This window comes from Myotis daubentonii, chromosome 1 (genome assembly GCF_963259705.1).
Source record: "Myotis daubentonii chromosome 1, mMyoDau2.1, whole genome shotgun sequence".
Taxonomy (NCBI): domain Eukaryota; kingdom Metazoa; phylum Chordata; class Mammalia; order Chiroptera; family Vespertilionidae; genus Myotis; species Myotis daubentonii.
In genome coordinates, this window is record NC_081840.1 from 56,484,899 (window position 1) to 56,506,630 (window position 21,732).

The following is a 21,732-nucleotide window of genomic DNA, read 5'->3' on the forward strand; positions in this document are numbered from 1 at the left end:
CTATCTACCCAGAAATGGAATTGCTGGATCATATAGTATTTCTATTTTTAATCTTTTGAGGAATGTGGTACTGTTTTCCATAGCTGCTATGGTATCTTACTTCCCCACTAACAGTGCACAAGGGTTCCAGTTTCTCCACATCCTCAACAACACTTGTTTTCTCTTTTCTGGATAGAGAAAACATTGGTGTGAGGTGGTATCTCATTGTAGTTTTGATTTGCATTTCCCTAGTGATTAGTGGTGGTTCGCATATTTTCACACGATTATTGGTCATTTCTCTACCTTTGGGGAAATGTTCATTCAGTTCCTTTGTCCATTTTTGAACTGAGGGTTTTTTGTTTGTTTTTTTCTTCAGTTTTAGAAGTTCTTTATATCTAGATACTAATACCTTATCAGATATATGATTTGAAAAATATTTCTCCCATTTTGTAAGTTGCCTTTTTACTTTGTGGATAGTGGTTTTTGGTGCACAAACTTTTAACATTTTCATGAAGTCAAATTTCTCTGTTTTTTCTTTTGTTATCTGTGCCTTTTGTGTTCAGGAATTGTAAGCAGTTTGGTGTGCAACATTCAAGTTTGCTAGATATCACTTCTTTGAGTGTGCTTTGGGTAAATGAAGGGTAGTGGCTTCTATGTATAAATAATAAGCCTAATCACTCTAGGGATTTTTTTGATTGTTTTTTGAAAGTATCATAGATCCCTTTGAAAATGTGAAAGCTATGGTTGGTCTCCCTTTCTCCCAAAATACATATGCTCACGATATTTTTCATATGGTGGAGGTGGCAGAAACTCCCGGACGCTAATTATTTGGTGCTAGTTTTGAACACAGCTAAATAGGCAATATCCAGGTTTGGTTACTTTACCCACTGGCATTAATGCATATTACTTATGCCTTCATAGTTCTTCTAAGGGACTTGTAATCCTATCTAATAAAAGAGAAACATGGTAATTGGCATATGACCGCTACCCTTCCCATTGGCTAATCAGGGAGATATGCAAATTAACTGCCAGCCAAGATGGCCGCCGGCAGCCAGGCAGCTTGAAACTAACATGAGGCTTGCTTGCTTCAGTGACGGAGGACTCCAACGTTGCCTGCCTGCCTTGCTGGCCTCTGAGCTGGCAGTTTGAAACATAGTTACAAAAATAGAAGCTAAACAAAACCCCAGAAACCAGCTTTCAGCTAGCCGGGATCTCAGACCTGGAGTTGATACAGAGTTTCGATTGTAGAACCTAAACAAACCAGATACCTGCTTTCAGGAGCAGAGGCCTAAGAGCTGGAGCCTCAGAGCTAAAGCTGGCTCAGAATAAAAAAAGAAAAAAGAAAAAAGGAGCAGTTGAGAGCTTTAGTCCCAGCCTGAAAATAGCCCTCAGCCCCTCACCCAGACTGGCCAGACACCCCAGTGGGGACCCCCACCCTGAAGGGTGTGTGACCAGCTGCAAACAGCCATCATCCCCTCACCCAGGCTGGCCAGGCACCCCAGTGGGGACCCCCACCCTGATCCGGGACACCCTTCAGGGCAAACCAGCCAGCCCCCACCCATGCACCAGGCCTCTATTCTCTATAGTAAAAGGGTAATATGCCTCCCAGAACCGGGATCAGCGGAGCCGCGAGGTCTCCTGGCACCGGGATCAGCATGACAGGGGGTAGCGCCCAAACCCCCTGATCGCCCTGCGGCTCTGTGTGTGACAGGGGGCGGGGCCACAACCTCCCTATGGGCCCTGCTCTGTTCCTGACAGGGGAAGGTGCCCCAACCCCCTGATCGGCCCTGCTCTGTGCCTGATAGGGGGGAGCTCCCCAACCTCCTGATCGCCCTGCGGCTATGTGTGTGACAGGGTGCAGCACCCCAACCCCCCACCTCCCCCGTGCCCTGCTCTGTGTGTGACGGGGTAGAGCCATAACCTCCCCATCAGCCCTGCCCTGAGTGTGAGAGTGGTGGTGCCCCAACCCCCTGATCGGCCCTGCTCTGTGGGTGATAGAGGGCGGTGCCCCAACCCCCCCACCCCACGGGCCCTGCTCTGTGTGTGATGTGGTAGAGCCCTAACCTCCCCATCGGCCCTGCCCTGAGTGTGACAGTGGCGGCACCCCAACCACCTGATCGGCCCTCCTCTGTGGGTGATAGAGGGTGGCGCCCCAACCCCCTGATGGGCCCTGCTCTGTGAGTGACGGGGGGAGCTCCCCAACCCCCTGATGGGCCCTGCTCTGTGTGTGACAGGGGGGAGCTCCCCAACCCCCCGATCGGCCCTGCTCTGTGTGTGACAGGGGGCAGCGCCCCAACCCCCCGATTGGCCCTGCTCTGTGCGTGACAGGGGGTGGCGTCGCAACCTCCCCATCAACCCTGCCTTGAGTGTGACTGGGGGCGGTGCCCCAACCCCCCAATCGGCCCTACCCTGAGCGTGACTGAGGGTGGCATCGCAACCTCCCAATCTGCCCTGCTCTGTGCATGGCAGGGGGCGGCGCCCCAATTCCCCAATCGGCCCTGCTCTGAGCCCGACCAGGGGCTGCACCTAGGGATTAGGCCTGCCCTCTGCCACCCGGGAGCAGGCCTAAGCCAGCAGGTCGTTATCTCCCGAGGGGTCCCAGACTGCGAGAGAGCACAGGCCGGGCTGAGGGACCCCCCCCCCAAGTGCACAAATTTTTGTGCACCGGGCCTCTAGTTTATATATATAAAAGCCTAAGTGACCATACGACCAGATGACTGGCTGGTAGCTATGACATGCACCGACCACCAGGGGGCAGATGCTCAACGCAGAACTGCCCCCTGATGGTCAGTGTGCTCCCGCAGCCAACCTCCCACAGTCCCACCCCCTTGGCTGACCAGCCCTCATTGGCCAATCACAGGTCAGGCTGAGGGACCCCACCCATGCACGAATTCGTGCACCGGGCCTCTAGTTTAACTTAATGTGGTTCAGAACAAATTTTAATTTGGCATGCAAAACCCCACCAAGAAGACTACAGTATTGTCCTTGTGAAAGTAGTAGAAAGGAGAGTGTCTATCTTTCTCCTCTGCTGGTGGTTAATCTAATTCCACACTAAGAATTTAAACCTTAGATTCTAAAGGATTTATACATTGAGACTAAAGTACTTGATGCCATACCCATACATATTCTGAGCATTAAGGAAGAGAAGGTGTGTTCTAGAAAGCCCCGTGTCTCGTGTTTAATCTACATCTAATTTGAGCTGACACTTATAGGAGACAAAGGCAAGAAGGCAACTGACAGAATTGCTGCTGATGTCACTAGTATTCTTGAGATTCTCACAAGTACTAAATCCAAATGCTATAGTAGGCGGCAAGAATAAGACACCCCTAGAACTTTGGGTCATAGTGACCCTCTGAAGGCTAATGTGGGGCCATTGATATCACATTCTAAGGACAGGCACAGATTGACTGGAGAGGAGATAAGACTGGAGAGGAAGACATGCATCCACAGATCCTTAAAGGCCCATTTACCACCATGCACTTTGAATTTTTTTCTGAGAGAAAGGGAACCCACCTACTTTATGCTGGGGTCCAGCCCCAGCGGGTCCAGGGGTCCCCAAAGGTGTGGATGGAGTCGGCGAAGAAGGAATGACACGGAGACAGCACTCAGTTATCAGCAGCCTAGCCAGGATCTCTAGCCCGGATCTCCAGCCAAGTTCTGGTCTTGATCTCCAGAGAGGCTCTGCTTCGGATCTCCAGCGAGGTTCTGTAGCCATGTTCCCTCGCTAGGTTCTCCAGCCAGGTTCTGTCCAGGCTCTCCAGTCAGGTTCAGTGTCCAGGTTCCAGTCAGGTTCTCCTGCCAATCTCTGTAGTCAGGTTCAGTCCAGGATCCCTTGCCATGTTCTCCCGCTAGGCTCTGTCTCTAGGCTCCGAGGCCAGTCCCTCTCCAGGATCCTCCGGCATGCTCTCTCCAGCGAAGTTCTTCTGTCTCTAGGCTCCGTGTAGGTTCTGTCTTCTTAATTCTGTTCTAAGCTCTGAGTGTTTCTGTCTTGTTACAACTGTATTTATACCAGTTGATTCAATCCTATCAATCTCTATTACAAAGGTTAGGGCGTTTCTTATCTCCATTCCAGGGAGAAAAGATTATGTAGTTTAAGCATGATTGTTCGTAGTTAAAGGGATTAATTACCCGCCTGGCACTTAGTTGAGGGGTTTTATTCCCTCCCTAACTTCAGGGGAAAATCCCTACCTGGGGATTCAACCTTTCTCGGAGAGGTGACCTTGGTTAAAACACAGCGCCAAGAAGGTGAGCAAACATATTAAGAACCGTATGGCATATATGCCAGGTCCCTTGAAACAGCAAGGATGGACCGGCTCCCGGCAAATTCCCCCTTTTTTATTTTTTAAAAGCAAGCATTAAAAAGAAAAACCTGAAATGCTCTCTTATATCCATTTTAAGACTAGGATTGGCGCTTTCTGCTATTACCTGAGTCCTGATCTATCACCCCAGGGAGAGCTTGCCAATCCTGCACTTTCCCGGGGTGGAAAGGCTGCAGTGGGGTTAAGGATAAGGCTCCTTGGGCCTACCTTCTCCCATGCCTCTACATTTACCTTTCCGGCACCTTTCCTTCCTCAGAAAAGCATGGACGTATTTCTTGTATAAAATGTTCTGTCTGACTGGGAGTAACCTTAATTCCTCTGCTAACAAGCATATATGTTAAAAGATCAATACGGAGTCTTTTTTCTTTAGACTCAGTATGGCACATCTTCTTAATCTAAAGATCAATACAGAGTCTTCTTTCTTTGGACTCAGTATGGCACATCTTCTCAATCTAAGAATCAATACAGAGTCTTCTTTCTTTGGACTCAGTATGGCACATCTTCTCAATCTAAGTTCTGTACTATCCACCTTCTTACCCTACTTATCCTCTATAGGGGGTCTGTAGCACCCTGGTGGAGTCCTATCCGTCCCGAGTGTGGGGGTTCTCAATGGGGGGGGGGGGCTTACCTAGGGGAATCCTTTTCCAGGTGTTCCCAAAGGTGTGGACGGAGTCGGCGAAGACTATCCACCCTCTTCCTACGGTGGAGTCTGATCCATCCCGAGTGTGGAGGTTCTCAATGGGGCGGCTTACCTAAGGGAATCCTGTTCCATGGGTTCCCAAAGGTGTGGACGGAGTCGGCGAAGACTATCCACCCTATTCCTACGATGGAGTCCGATCCGTCCCGAGTGTGGGGCGCTTACCTAGGGGTCCCTGTTTGGGCGCCATATGCTGGGGTCCAGCCCCAGCGGGTCCAGGGGTCCCCAAAGGTGTGGATGGAGTCGGCGAAGAAGGAATGACACGGAGACAGCACTCAGTTATCAGCAGCCTAGCCAGGATCTCTAGCCCGGATCTCCAGCCAAGTTCTGGTCTTGATCTCCAGAGAGGCTCTGCTTCGGATCTCCAGCGAGGTTCTGTAGCCATGTTCCCTCGCTAGGTTCTCCAGCCAGGTTCTGTCCAGGCTCTCCAGTCAGGTTCAGTGTCCAGGTTCCAGTCAGGTTCTCCTGCCAATCTCTGTAGTCAGGTTCAGTCCAGGATCCCTTGCCATGTTCTCCCGCTAGGCTCTGTCTCTAGGCTCCGAGGCCAGTCCCTCTCCAGGATCCTCCGGCATGCTCTCTCCAGCGAAGTTCTTCTGTCTCTAGGCTCCGTGTAGGTTCTGTCTTCTTAATTCTGTTCTAAGCTCTGAGTGTTTCTGTCTTGTTACAACTGTATTTATACCAGTTGATTCAATCCTATCAATCTCTATTACAAAGGTTAGGGCGTTTCTTATCTCCATTCCAGGGAGAAAAGATTATGTAGTTTAAGCATGATTGTTCGTAGTTAAAGGGATTAATTACCCGCCTGGCACTTAGTTGAGGGGTTTTATTCCCTCCCTAACTTCAGGGGAAAATCCCTACCTGGGGATTCAACCTTTCTCGGAGAGGTGACCTTGGTTAAAACACAGCGCCAAGAAGGTGAGCAAACATATTAAGAACCGTATGGCATATATGCCAGGTCCCTTGAAACAGCAAGGATGGACCGGCTCCCGGCAACTTTATGGGTGAATCACTCCAGCTGTTGGAGAGTGGAACTGGGGGTGGAGAAGACCTCAGAGGCAAGAAGACTATTTAGGAGACTGTATTAAAGGCAGTGGAAGGCACAGGCAGGACTGAAGAGGTTTGGGGGTTGCATTAGGAGGATACATCCAGGACAAGGGGGTACTCTTACAAGGATGTGGGAGTGTCAGGCCTTAGAGATGACACCCATGAGTCCCTGTCTCTCTCGCCAAGTGATTTCTCTCAAAGTAATTTTCCTACCTCATGCCTGGCTGCAAAAAGAATAAAATGGTTTTTAGTCCCAAGTGTTACCAGTGTGAAGACACAGACAAGAGAGAGGAAATAGGAAGTAGACAGGACAGAGATGTTAGATAACTCCAGAGTAATCATATTGCAATATATATGTTTTCATTTTTATTGCAATATATTGTTTTGTTTGGTTTTGTTTTTAATCCTCACCTGAGGATATGTTTTCCATTGATTTTTTTTTTTTTTTTTTTTTTTTTAGAAAGTGTGAAAGGGAGAGGGAGAGACAGAGAGAAATACCAATGTGAGAGAGACACATCAGTTGGTTGCCTCCCGCATGCCCCCGACCAGAGCTGGGAGCCTGCAACCAAGGTACGCACCATTGACCAGAACCCTTCAGTCTGCAGGCCTATGCTCTATGCACTGAGCCAAACGGGCTAGGGCAATTGCAATATATTAAATATATCACATCAACACATTGTACACCTTAAACTTACACAATGTTATATGTCAATTTTATCTTAATAAAAAGAAACTTTATTTATTTATTTTTAATATATTTTATTGATTTCAGAGAGGAAGGGAGAGGGAGAGACAGACAGAAACATCAATGATGAGAGAGAATCATTGACCAGGGATCGAGCCCGCAACCTGGGCATGTGCCATTGACCAGAATCGAACCCGGGACCCTTTGGTCCGCGCAGGCCAATAATCTATCCACTGAGCCAAACCAGCTAGGGCAATAAAAAGAAACTTTAAAAAACCCCCACATCTATTGATGGTTAGGAGGCCAACATTGTCACCCTGTTCAATGAATTCTGAGCCATTGACTTAACCCAGGTTGTTATTGGTCCAAGGCAGAGGCACGCTTGTGTGAACGTGGTACATTTATGCTTTCAAAATACTTCTATTTTCATTCTCCTTTTTACTCATCCAAGAATAACTTTCTTATTTTTTCCACTGGATCAACTGGTGGTTTGTTTTGGACTATATTAAAACCATTTTCCAAATGGTTTTGCCATGGTTTGAGTTTCCCAAAACACTACCACTTCTGCAGAATTGACCAACTTTATTTTTACTTAGTAATAACATACATATAGTGAGGTGCATAAAGTGCACTAATCTTAAGCATAGAGTTTAAATGTTTGTATACACACACACACACACACACACTCACACACACACACACACACACACACACACACACCTGGATAACCACCATTAAGATAAAACTATAATCTTTTCTGCATCCCATGAGACTCCCTTGTGCACTTTTCAATCTGTTCCCTGAGGGAGTAATCTCTTTCCTGACTTCCAGAAACAACTTTTAGTTTTGCTTGTTCTTAAGCTTTATATAAATTGAATCATATATTAGAACTCTTTTGTTTCTGGCTTCTTTCATATAATATATAGTATCTGTGAGATTTCTCCTTTTTTTTTTTTTTTTTTTTTGCTAAAGCCAATTATTTCTTCTTTTAATTGATGGGTAGTGTTTCATTATATAAATGTATCACAATTTATCTGATTGTTGATGAACAATTGGGTCGTTTCATCTTTTGGGTACTATGAATAAAGCTTCTATTAATAGAATGTACAACTGAGAGAACATATGCACTCTTTTTTCTTGGAGATAAAGAATCACATTGTTGTATAATGAAGCAAATGCATATTTAACCTTAGTAGAAACAATGGTTTTCCAAAGAGATTGTGTCATTTTGCACCCCCATCCCCACCCACAATACATGAGTTCTACAACCTTGAAAACACTTGATATTGTCCGTCTTCTAAATCTCAGACTTTCTGGAATTGGAACAGTGGTCTCTCGTTGTGGTTTTAATTTGTGTTTCCCTGATGAGTCATATAAAGCCCTGGCGAGCTGGACTTCAGATGTTTACTGACCATTTGGATATCTTCTTTTTCCAAGTTCCTTTTCATGTCTTTTGTCCAGTTTTTTACTGGACTGGTTATCTTTTCTTTATTGATTTGTAAGAGTCTTTTTTAATGGTGATTCATAGGATTTTGAAAATAATACAGGTAATACAATCAGGTCTAAACGGATTAGATATGGTTAGAAAAGGACTTTTAATCTTTTCTGGTCATGAATCCCTTTGGAAGACTAGTAAGTACCTAAGAATAATCATTTTAAATGTAAGTTAAGATACAGCCCTGGCTGGTTTGGCTCAGTGGATAGAGCGTTGGCCTGTGGACTGAAGGATCCCGGGTTTGATTCCGTTCAAGGGCACATGCTCAGGTTGCGGGCTGGATCCCCGGTATGGGGTGTGCAGGAGGCAGCTGATCAATTATTCTCTCTCATCATTGATGTTTCTCTCTCTCTCTCTCTCTCTCTCTCTCTCTCTCTCTCTCTCCCCCCCCCCTTCCTCTCTGAAATCAATGCAAATATACTTTAAAAAGAAAAAAAGAAAGGGCCTTAAGTTGTGTTCAGTGGCCTTGGTTAAAAAAAAAAAAAGCAACATATAGAACTTAAAAGGAATCCAATAACGTTGAAAATACAAAATATTTCTTAATTATGACATTTGCTCAATTATTAGCACATTTTAAAAAAGATGTAGTGGCAGGTTTAATAATTATAGTAATTTCAAAGTAATAATGAGTGTAAATGATGTCTTAAGATATATGTTTCAACTATGATGTGATATGAAAATATCTATAATTTCTGTTGATGACAGTCACAGGTTCTGCTAATACTATGGTTGTTGCTGACATCCATAACTAAAGGAAATATTAAATTTCAGTGAGATGTTAATGAAGATAAAAATGCATTTTTTTTTCTCATTAAGGCCACAGACCCAGTGAAGTCCATGAAGGCATCCCTAATTAGGATTCCCTGTGATTGCCTGGCTGGTGTGGCTCAGTGTTGAGCATTGGCCTATAAACCAGGAGGTCATTGTTCGATTCCTGGTCAGGGCACAAGCCTGGGTTGTGGGCTTGATCCTCAGTGTAGGGCATGCAGGAAACAGTCAATCAATGATTCTTTCTCATCAGTAATGTTTCTCTCTCTCTCCCTTTCCCTTCCTCTCTGAAATCAATAAAAATATATTTTAAAAATAAAGATTGCCTGTGATTAGAAGGATACCTAGCTGTTAGGATAGACTAAAAGGGATAAAGGAGGCAGGGAGGCCATTTCAGTGGGCCAGATAAACCTGAGTAGAGGCTGTGGTCTGGGGTGGAGGACAGTCCTGGAATTTGAAACTAGAATGGAGGTGTGTGCAGGTGGGAAAATGGCTGGGGGCAGGGAGAAAGGAATGACTAGGTAAGAGGGTGATGGCAGTCCCAGCCACAGTAGCTCTTACCTGGATTGCAATAGCAGCTACTAACTGGCTAGTAGTGTCTGTTCTTGCCCCACTATAGTCTAATTGCAACAGAGTAGTCAGAGTGGACTTTTAAAACATAAGCAAGATTACATAATGCCTCTGCTCAAGGCCCTGCAATTTGTCCCCTTGGGGGCCAAAGTCCCTACAAATGACCTCAATACCCCTGTGATTGGACCTGCATCTTCTCTCTGACCTCATCTCCTATTGTCTCCCTCTCCACCCCCTTCTTCCCCCATTCACTGTGCTCCAGATACACTTGCTCTTCTCAAACATACAAGACAATGTTTCTGCCTTGGGCCTTCGCACTGACTCCCCTCAATCTGGAAAAGCAACAGCCACATGCTAACTTCCTTAACTCCGTCAAGCCTTTGCTTAAACCTCTTTAAGTCTTTGCTCCCTTAATCTTCAAATCACAAGAATGAGGTGTACCCTGACAACCCTATTTAAAATAGCCTCTCCTCAAAATAAATAAATAAATAATAAATAACATAGCCTCTCCTCAGGTCCTGCTTACTCTGCTCAGTTCCCCTGCCTTTTATATACCATTTAACTTAATTTATTGTCTATCTCTTCTCTCTAGAATGTAAGCCCCATGAGGACAGGGATCTTTGTTTTTGTTACTATAGTTCCAGACATCAAGAACAGTGACTGGCACATAACAGGTGCTCAATAGATATTGTATGAATGAATAGTGGATGGTGATGCATCTCCAAAAAAGAAAAGGCAGGAAAGGAGTGGAAGCTTTCAGAGAATAAGGAGAATGTCATTGATTTAATATACAGAGGAAGGATCTGTGGGTCATCCTGGGGGATGCAGACAGCTGGGTGATCTGGAATCAAGGGGAAAGGATGAGCCTGGCCAGCATGTGGTTGAGCATCGACCTGTGAACCAAGAGGTCATGATTCAATTCCCAGGCAGGGCACATGCCCGGGTTGCAGGCTCAATCCCCAGTAGGGGGTGTGCAGGAGGCAGCCGATCTCTCATCACTGATGATTCTCTCCCTCTCCCTTCCTCTCTGAAATCAATAAAAAAAAATTTTTTAAAGGGGGGAAAGGATAATTGGTACAAACTTGGAGATTTGGAAACTAATTAGCATGTGGGAGATAGTTGAACCTTGGACTTGTTCCGAGAGTACCTGTAGACTAACGAAAGAAGAAAACTGATGAATTTTGGAGGAAACTAACATTTAAAACATAGTCAGAAAAGAGGTGACAGTTTTTTCTATTGTTCTTTATTTCTTTTGCTATCAGAGAACAAAGTAATTACTAAGCTTACAAGTAGAAAAGTCTGGGGATCCAGGGAAATCGGTGAAACAAATATATTTTTAAATTAGATTTTAAAAACATGTAATGAGTTTTTCTAATTGTGCCAACAGTGCTGTTGTAAAACAGTGGGGTTCTGTGTGTGTTACAAATGATTTGTTTCAGTGTTGTTTTCTAGCTGACTTAATACAAAGGCACCAGGTCAAATTTCCATCTATGGCTTTTTGAGTCTCAAAAGAGAAATGGCAATTATCGGTTTTAATTCTAAGCAATTATATATTAAAATGTATTCACTGGAGGTTTAAGTGTGGAACACAAAATAAAAACACACACACACAATAAGCTGATTTGAAAATTTGCAAAATTCTAAATTGTTAATTTAGCGAACTCACTTGAACAAAATAAAGGAGGTCTATGTGTGAGAAAGAAGAGAACAATTTAAATAGTGCAGGCACTCATATCTGCCATTTTCCTCAACTAGTATCTTTTCTATGTGAGCCTGAGAAGCAAGGCATAAAGGGGTGATTCCATTTATTGGGAATAGTTCCCACATACTCTTAGTGTAAGCATTTTCACTGTGTTAAGTGTAATTCTAGTGTTTCATATAAACTTTTATAATCAACTTGTCAATTCCATTAAAATTTTCTAAAAAAGAATTTCTTTGGAGCACAGTGAACACACAATATAATATACAGATGATATATTATAGAATTGTATACCTGAAACCTTTCTAATTTTATTGACAAATGTCTTCCCTTCCCTGGAAAATTCAATTAAAAAATTTCTTTGGAGATTTTGATTGACGCTGTATTAAATTTATAGCTTGAGAAAGCTTATAGTTAAAACATCAAGTCTTCCTATCCATGAACATAGTCTGTCTTTCCAGTTATTTAAAGCTTCTTTTATGTTATTGTTTTTTCCTGAAAGTCTTTAATTAGTTTTATTTCTAAGTGAAGTAATGATTTTGTTGTTGCTATTGTGAATAAAATCCGTTTTCCCTACCATTTTTGACCTGTTTATTATTGAAGTATTAGAAACTAATAATTTTTTTTTAAATTAAACTATTAGAGGTGTGTTTTTTTTTAAATATATTTTATTGATTTTTTACAGAGAGAAAGGGAGAGAGATAGAGAGTTAGAAACATCGATGAGAGAGAAACATCGATCAGCTGCCTCCTGGGGGATGTGCCTGCAACCAAGGCACATGCCCTTGACTGGAATTGAACCCGGGACCTTTCAGTCCGCAGGCCGACGCTCTATCCACTGAGCCAAACCGGTTTCGGCAGAAGCTAATAATTTTTCAAGTGTTGACCATATAGTCAACTTTTGTACTGAATTCCCTTATTAGTTCTATTAGTTTAACCATAATTTCTGTAACAAAACCAAGGTTTTGTCTCAGCCTTTCTACTTACTTATGTCTTACGTCTCTTGTCCTATGTTAGTGTGTCAGCAAAAATCTCAAATATAATAGCAAATTGTAGTGGTGGAAAAGGTATTCTTATATTCCTGACTTGCAAGGGAATGGGTGCTTTTAATGTTTCACTATTAAGGTTTGATGCTGCTATAAGGTTGTGGTAATTGTCTGTAAAGAAATTTTCTTTTCTCCTTACTCTCTGAGGCATTTTAATAGGAATGGTATTAAATTTTGTCAAATGTATTTTTCAGCGTAAGATGATCATTTGGCTTCTACTTCCTTTAACCAGATAGTATGGTGATTTGTTTTAATAGACTTCACAACATTGAAGTACTCCTCTATTCTTAGAATAAACTTTCTTGGTCACAATGTAATATTTCTTAAATAAACTGCCAGGTTCTCTGCTAATACGTACTGTATTGGGGATTTTTGCTTCGATGTTCATAAATGAAATTTAGTTTTTTTGGGGGGTGGGGGGTCGGGGGGAGTACTTTCCATTTTGTTTTGTTATCAGGATCATGTTGGTCTCAGAATGAAAAGGGACGCTTTTTATCCTTTTCTTTGCTCTGGGCAGTTTACTTAACAAAAGAATTATCTGTTCTTTTACAGTTTGTTAAAATTCTTTCATAAACTCTTCTGGTATCTTTTTTTTTTTAATTATTTTAATAACTAGAGGCCCAGTGCATGAAATTCTTGTAGGGGAGGGAGTCCCTCAGCCTGGCCTGCACCTTCTCCAATCTGGGAAACCTCAGGGGATGTCTGAATGCCCATTTAGGCCTGATCCCACAAGCATTCGGACACCCCTCTCACAATCTGGGACCGCTGGCTCCTAAATGCTTGCCTGCCTGCCTGCCTGCCTGATCACCCCCAACTGCCCTCCCCTGCTGGCCTGATGGCCCCCAACTGCCCTCCCCTGCTGGCCTGGTTGCTCCCAACTGCCCTCCCCTCCTGGCCTGATGGCCCCCTAACTGCTTGCTCCCCCATGCCAGCCTGATCTCCAGCCTGATCTCACCCGTAACCACTTGCTCCCCTGATGGCCTGATTGCCCCTACCCACCTCTGCCTCAGCCCCCGCCACCATGGCTTCATCCGGAAGATGTCCAGTCTACCCAGTCTAATTAGCATATTACCCTTTTATTAGTATAGATTCTTTATTGTTGAAAGTATTACATATGTCCCCTTTTTTCCACCATTGTGGCCCCTTCAGCCCACCCCCACCTCCCACTCTCGCCACAGGTCCTCAACACCCCATTGTCTGTGTCCATGGTTATGCATATATGCATGCAAGGTCCTTGGTTGATTACCTCCCACCCACCCACCCTTCCCCACCTTCCCTCTGAGATTCCACACTCTGTTCCATGCTTCCATGTTTCTGGATCAACTCTGTTCATCAGTTTATTTTGTTAATTGGATTCTACATATGAGTGAGATCATGTGATTCTTTTCTTGCTCTGACTCATTTCACTTAGCATGATACTCTCCAGGTCTCTCCATGCTGTCTCAAAGAATAAGATATTCTTCTTTTTTATTGCTGCATAGTATTCCATGGTATAAATGTACCACAGCTTTTTTATCCACTCATCTACTTATGGGTATTTGGGCTGTTTCCAGATCTTAGCTATTATAAATTGTGCTGCTATTTACATAGGGGTGCATATATTCTTTCTGATTGGTGTTTCGGGTTTCTTAGGATATATTCCTAGAAGTGGGATCACTGGGTCAGATGGCAGTTCCATATTTAATTTTTGAGGAAACTCCATACTATTTTCCATAATGGCTGCATCAGTTTGCATTCCCACCAGTAGTGTATTAGGGTTCCCTTTTCTCCACATCCTCACCAGCACTTGTCATTTGTTGATTTGTTTATGGTAGCCATTCTGACAAGTGTGAGGTGGTACCTCATTCTCATTTTAATTTGCATCTTTCTGATGACCAGTGACTTTGAGCATTTTTCATATGTCTCTTGGCCATCTGTATGTCCACTTTGGAGAAGTGTCTTGGTCCTTTGCCCATTTTTTAATTGGATTGTTTGTCTTCCTTTTGTTAAGTTGTATGAGTTCCTTATATATTTTGGATATTAACCCTTTATCAATGTATCATTGCCAAATGTGTTCTTCCATACAGTGGGCTCCCTTTTCGTTTGTTGTGCAGAAGCTTTTTATTTTGATGTAGTCCCATTTGTTTATTTTCTCCTTAGTTTCCTTTGCCCTAGAAGATGTATTGGTAAACATATTGCTATGAGAGATGTCTGAGATTTTGCTGCCTATTGTGTCTTCTAGGATTTTTATGGGTTTCACGACTTACATTTAAGTCTTTTATCCATTTTGAGTTTATTTTTGTGTTTGGTGTAAGTTGGTGGTCTAGTTTCATTTTTTTGTATGTATCTGTCCAATTTTCCCAGCACCATTTATTGAAGAGGCTGTCTTTACTCCATTGTATGCTCTTGCCTCCTTTGTCAAATATTAATGAGCATAATGGCTTGGGTCAACTTCTGGGGTCTCTGTTCTGTTCCATTGATCTGTATGCCTGTTCTTGTGCTAGTACCAGGTTGTTTTGATTACGGTGGCTTTGTAGTATAATTTGAAATCTGGTTTTGTGATTCTTCCAACTTTGTTTTTCTTTCTCAAGATTGCTGCAACTATTGGGCTCTTTTTTGATTCCATATAAATTTTTGGTTCATTTGTTCTAGGTCTGTGAAATATGCTGTTGGTATTTTAATAGGGATTGCATGGAATCTGTAGATTGCCTTGGGTAGTAAGGACATTTTAATGATGTTGATTCTACCAATCCATGAACAATGGTCCTGGTATTTTTGAAGAGTAGATCTTTTACAAACTTTTCTGTTTTTTAGATGATGGTTGTTCTAGTCAGATTCTCTATTCTTGGCTCCATTTTATGGTTTATATTTTTTTATGAGATTATCCCCTTTGTTATAATGCTCATATTTGTATAAAATTATATAAGTAATATTTTTTTGTAATTAAAATTATTTTCTGCAGCTATAGTTACATCATCTTTCTAATTTCTAATGTTGTCTGTGTTCTCTGCTTAGAGAGCTTCAGACATTTAAACTGAAACCTATTGAGCTGAACACAAGAGATCATTTGGGTTTTTTTTGTGTTGTTGTTTTTTTCCTCATCCGAGAATATTTTTTCCATTGATTTTTTTTCTTTGTTTGTTTTTGTTTTGAGAGAGAGAGAGAGAGAGAGTGGAAGGGAGGGGGAGAGACAGAGAGAGAGAAAATCTATGTGAGAGGGACACATCAATTGGTTGCCATCCCTACCCCCTCACCCCCAACGTGCCCCAACCAGAGCTGATGATCAAGCCTATAACCATGTACATGCCCTTTGAACCCAAGAGCCTTCACTCTTTGGGCCAAAGCTCCAACCACTGAGCCAAACCAGCTAGGGCAAGAGATAATTTCTATAGCAGTACTGTTGCAACCAGACTAAGTTTAATACAGCAAATAGAAATTTAGGTGTTTAGGGATTCGGGTATTTGGGAGGAAAGCCTGAGAAACACTGAATGGTAGAATATGAGGAAGAGCATTTCAGTCCCTTGATGATCTGAGTAAAACAGCTTGAGAGTCTGAGGAACTGAACAGCTGAACAGTGTTTCCCCACCTCTCTACTCTCACAGGAACCTCTTATCTACAGTGGGACAGACACTCACTCTTAATTTTAGTTGGTCTAAGAAATATAGCATTAAAAATTTTTACTTGACTATTGAGTTACCAGCAGAATGCATCAATGTCAATTTTTTGACATTTCAATTTCACCAAGCTCCAGATTCCATCTTCTCCATTTTCCTTCAATCTAGTTTAATGAATCACCTATATCTTTATTTTCGGCCTTGTTATCTTGGGCAAACCATGTCATTAATTTTTAGTTTTCCTTTTACTTAGAATGAAGAAAAATGTTCAGCCTTCTTACTCCAGGACTCACTTTCCTTACAGGAGGCGCACTCCCACTGTTGCAAAACGCTGGCATATGAACGTCATCACTTCATTTCTCCACCATTGATTTGTGCAAGCCACACCTTGTTACTTTGCTCCTGGCTCTTCTCAGGAACCAGGTTCCAGTTAATAGTTTATAGTTTTGTTAATCCTGTTATTTGCTCCGTCTCAGATGTTGCAAATCTTAGAAAGCTCTGCACGAAACTTGGCTCTGATACAGATGTTGGTATCACTAAAGTACTAACACATGAGTTTTAATGCTATACCCTAATCAATGTAATATATTTGGAAAACCATGAATATTTAAAACAAACGAAAACAAATGTAGAGCACAAGCTCCTGAGACATATTAAGTGTAGGTTTGACATGTTAAGTTTAGTGCATGTTAAGGCCCAAGTAACCTCAGTATTCCAGACTAGACCACAGCACCACACAGGCAGGGGTCATGTCAATCGTGTTCACTGACAAATTCCTAATGCCAGTACATGTCTGGCACAGAGCAGATGGTCAGTACATATTATTGATTGAATAATTAATTGACCTATAGAAGCAATCTAATTAAATAATGTATCTTAACATTTTTACTCGTGATTTGAAAGCAATGTAAAATTGTGTTAGATGCTTCCAAGTTTCAAGTATCATAAATGCTCAGGTTGCCTTTGTTCTAGAGCAGCGGTTCTCAACCTGTGGGTCGCGACCCCTTTGGCGGTCGAACGACCCTTTCACAGGGGTCGCCTAAGACCATCCTGCATATCAGATATTTACATTATGATTCATAACAGTAGCAACTTTGCAGTTATGAAGTAGCAACGAAAATAATTTTATGGTTGGGTCACAACATGAGGAACTGTATTTAAAGGGCCAGAAGGTTGAGAACCACTATTCTAGAGGTATATTGGAAGGATTTATGGAGCTGTAAAAGGAAGACAAAAACATCTCACCAGCTACACAATTAGGCTTTACAGAAAAATGGACCATCATTCCCACCTCCAGCAGCCTAACTGCAGCTCTTGGTTTAAGAGATTGATTGCCAGTCTATAGAGGGGAGCCTTTAGGTCAGGTATTGAACCTTGGCCAGGGAAGTAGGGTCACATGGCAAAAAGGAGGCTACTAGTGAGGCAGGTACTCTGAGGCACTTTGCCTGGCTCAGTACTACCTTACTAATAAAAACAAGAACCAGGTCTGTCCTATATCAATAGTTAGCCACCCAAACAGCTCTACTGGTTTTATTTTATATTCATGTTGCCACAGTGTTTGCTGTGCGAATTTCATTTGCTAGACAAGCCATCAATATCCAGTCATGTTTCCTGCCATCATAATGGCATATCCTGAGAAAGAGCCAGAAATGAGCCATGATTTATTGAGAGGAAAATTTCATGTATTATAGCATACTGAAGAGAAATTTCATACATGGGCAATTACGAATAAGAGCTGGAGAGGGCATTTTTACAAAATCTTTTTTATATGTGACATTCCTATAAATCAGAAAATATTTCCGAAGCACATTACTCTCTGAAAAACAGGTTTTTTTTTGAGATCTTTGCATGTTGGATTTAGCTGGAAAACTTCATGAAATCATGGATAATGGTCTTTCTGGGATATACTACAGATGATGTTGAATTCCTGAAATATGTGCTCAGGGAAAATCTATTGACTATTCTCTGAATTCTGCCATGCTGGCCTGGTGTGAAGTAGTGATCTGATTCAGAGCATTGGTACACTCAATTTCCCAACTGTGGGTTATTTTCTGATACACAGTGAATTCAATTGGGCCCAGGCTGCCGCTGTTCATTTGTAAAAAACGGTTTCAGAATTGTTCCCGCTCTTATGGATGACATGATTACCAAATCAAAGGAATGTTTCTCAGTCCTTACCTCATTTGACTTGTCCACAACAGCCGACATTGCTGAGCACCTTTCCTTCCTGTATTCCATATCTTCATCTGCTCCCAAGGAGTAACCACCATTTGTGCTGATGGTTTCTGCCTAATATATACCTGAACGGACCTCATCCCCAAGCTAGAGTGTAGAATCTTTCTCTGCTTTCAGAATGTCTGTCAGGGGTGGGGAGCCTTTTTTCTGCCAAGGGCCATTTGGATCTTTATAGCATTATTCGAGAGCCATACAAAATTATCAGCTTAAAAATTAGCCTGCTCTATTTGGTCAAACATTTAATTAATTCACCCCTAATGCCTTGGCAGGGCCAACCAACTGATTTTGTGGGCCTTATACAGCCTGCGGGCTGGATGTTTCCCTCCCCTGACTCTAGATGCTTACAGGTTTTTCAAACTTAATGTGTCTAAAACTAAATACCTTATATCCTGTTCTCCACCCTTACCCTAGCCCTGGGTTGCCTATATGATTTTTTTTCTTGTATTTGCTACCTACAAGTACATGGTGATCCACAACTATTCCAAGCCAGGGTAGGGTGGAGTGGTGGGGCAGGAATGTTTCTCTTTGCCTACAGCCAATCACCACCCAAATTCTATCAATTCTACCTCCCAAACCTCTCTCCAGTCTGTTTTCCCTATTTCATCCTATTCCACTGCTGTAGTTCAGATCTGCATATTTTGGGGGTTGAATCATTGGAATAGCTTCGTTGCCACCCTCTCCCACCATCCTCTTTTCTTTTTCTTTTTTAAAAATATATTTTTATTGATTTCAGCGAGGAAAGGAGAGGGAGAGATATAAACATCAATGATGAGAAAAAATCATTGATCAGCTGCCTCCTGCACACCCTGTACTGGGGATCCAGCTCACAACCCAAGCATGTGCCCTTGACTGGAATTGAACCCGGGACCCTTCAGTCCACAGGCCAACGCTCAATCCACTGAGCCAAACCAGCTGGGACTCCCACCATCCTCTTTTCATCTCCATCTTCCACTTTGCTCCTAAAGCCATCTTTCTGAAATAATCTAATCATTTATTTATTCAAATCCTTTAGAGTTTTCTGGCACCCACAAGATAAAACCTCAATTCACTAAGATGGCTGAATTGGTTTGTTATTGCTGCAATATTTCTGCATAACAAACCATTCCCAAACACAGTGACTTAAAGCTACAAGTGATACCCATGGCTGTATGGGTTGTCTATCGTGGTTCTGCTCATCAAAGCTGGGTTAATCTGTGGGTCAGCTGAGGTGGCTATTGTTCCAGGGACCAGCAGGTTAGCCTAGGCATCTACTTGGTTTTCATGCTAATCCCTGAGGCACAATAGAGCAAACAGCCTGGACCTCCTAAGGTCTAGCTCAAAACCATCACTTCTGTCCACTCAAGCAAGTCATGAGGCTCAACCAGGAGCTGGGAAATATAGTCAGATCTGTTACTGGGAGGGACTGCAAGTTACATGGGAAAGGCATAGATATGGGGAGGGATAAAGAACTGGGGCCAATGGCAAAAAAAAAAAAAGTAGGTAAAGAAAAGAAAAAAACCTCTGCTTATGTGGTATATGTTGTATCTATCACTTGCATTTAACTTCCTTGAATCTGACCTTCTAATGCAGCACCTTGAATAAAATATGTTCTGTCATGCCTTGGGGACATGCTGTTTCATTGGTGAGGAACAACTTTCCCATCTCCACCCCAGCCCATTTGCCTGTCTGATGACCTCTTCATGCTTCTGAAACGTAGCCAATATAGTGTGGGGCAAAAGCAGGTATACAGCTGTGAGTACTCAAAGCAGAGTTTATTCTTGTGTTATTATTTATTAACTAGAGGCCGGATGCATGAAATTCATGCAAGGGGCTCGGCCCCCACCCTGGTGGTGGCTACCTCTGCCTTGCCCCACCTCCAGGGCTTTCTCCAGAAGGTCATCTGGAAGGTCATCCGGTCTAATTAGCATATTACGCTTTTATTATTATAGATTATTGTGTTATTTTCCATATGAACAACTGTAAACCCACTTTTGCCTCATGCTGTGCATTCTCTTTTCCTTCTTTGGCAACTCTCCATTCTAGAGAGAAGTAACCTTTTTCTTCTTTGTGTCACCTGTTTTCTTTAGGCTTTTTTTTTTCTTTGTCAAACTAAATTATAGTTCTTTAGTTACATGGCCATGTCCTTTTAGATTAATGGACATTTTTGAGGGTTAGTAGTTGGTTTTTTGGTCTCGGTCTCTCTAGGGCCCAGCAAAGTATTTGGCATGCAAAGTTCAACGAATGCTGAATTGAATTAAACTTATGTTAGACAGAAATGACATTTTGGAAATAAGACCAATTACATTGAGTTGAAAGTACAGAATTTTCCTGTGCAATTTGGAATAAGAAGGTAGCTAATGTTCTGTTCTCTCTGGAGCAGATACACCCACCAAGCAAATAAAAGAATCACTTCTAGAATTTTCTATTAGGCTACATGGAGTTATGGGGTTTTGCTAGACGCAGCAGAAATTTGATTTATTTTAAAGTATTCCATCCCTGGCCAGTGTGGCTCAGTTGGTTGAGCATTGTCCCATGCACCAAAAGATTGCCCATTCGATTCCAGGTCAGGGCACATGTGGGTTGAAGATTTGATCCCTAGTTGGAGGGTATGTGAGAGGCAGCCGATTGGTGTTTCTCTCTCACAATTATGCTTCGCTCTCCCTCTCTCTCTAAAATCAGTAAAAATACACTTAAATAATAAATAAAAATATTGCAGATTACTTTATCATGCTCTACCTAGTACGTGTGAAGATTTTAGTTTTGATTACGAACATTCCAATTTGTGAAACGGAGTTGAGGATTTCCTGCATTATTTCTGTGTAATCTTACAAATCTTTGATTTCTTTCTTTAAAACCTAAGATCAGTGGTTCTCAACTTTCCTAATGCCGCGACCCTTCAATACAGTTCCTCATGTTGTGGTGACCCCCAACCATAAAATTATTTTCATTGCTACTTCATAACTATAATTTTGCTACTGTTATGAATCTAATGTAAATATCTGATATGCGGGATGTATTTTCATTGTTACAAATTGAACATAATTAAAGCATAGTGATTAGTCACAAAAACAATATGTAATTATATATATACTAGGTGTGTGTGGGGGGGGAGTGTCCCTCAGCCCAGCCTGCCCCCTCTCACATACTGGGAGCCCTCAGGCATTGACCCCCATCACCCTCCAATCACAGGATCGGCCCCTTGCCCAGGCCTGACGCCTCTGGCCTAGGCGTCCGGCCCGGGCAGCGGGGACCCGCAGCTGCAGCGGCCCCGCGATCGATCGTGGGCTTCGCTTTAGGCCCAGGCAAGGGACCCCTAGCTCCTGGGACTGCCAGCTTCGACCGTGCCCAGCTCCCATTGCTGGCTCTACCCCTACTTCCTGCTATCACTGGCCAGGGCGGCAAAGGCACCTGATTCTCCGATCATGGCTGGGGGGCAGGGCAAAGGCGGCCCCAGGGCCGCCTTTGCCCTGCCCCCCAGCTCTTAGCTCCCCCCTGGGTTTCCGATCACTGTCAGTGGCAGGGGGCTTCTTCCTGCTTTCCCTTTCGCCTCCCTGCATTGTGCCTACATATGCAAATTAACCGCCATCTTATTGGCAGTTAATTTGCATATAGCCCTGATTAGCC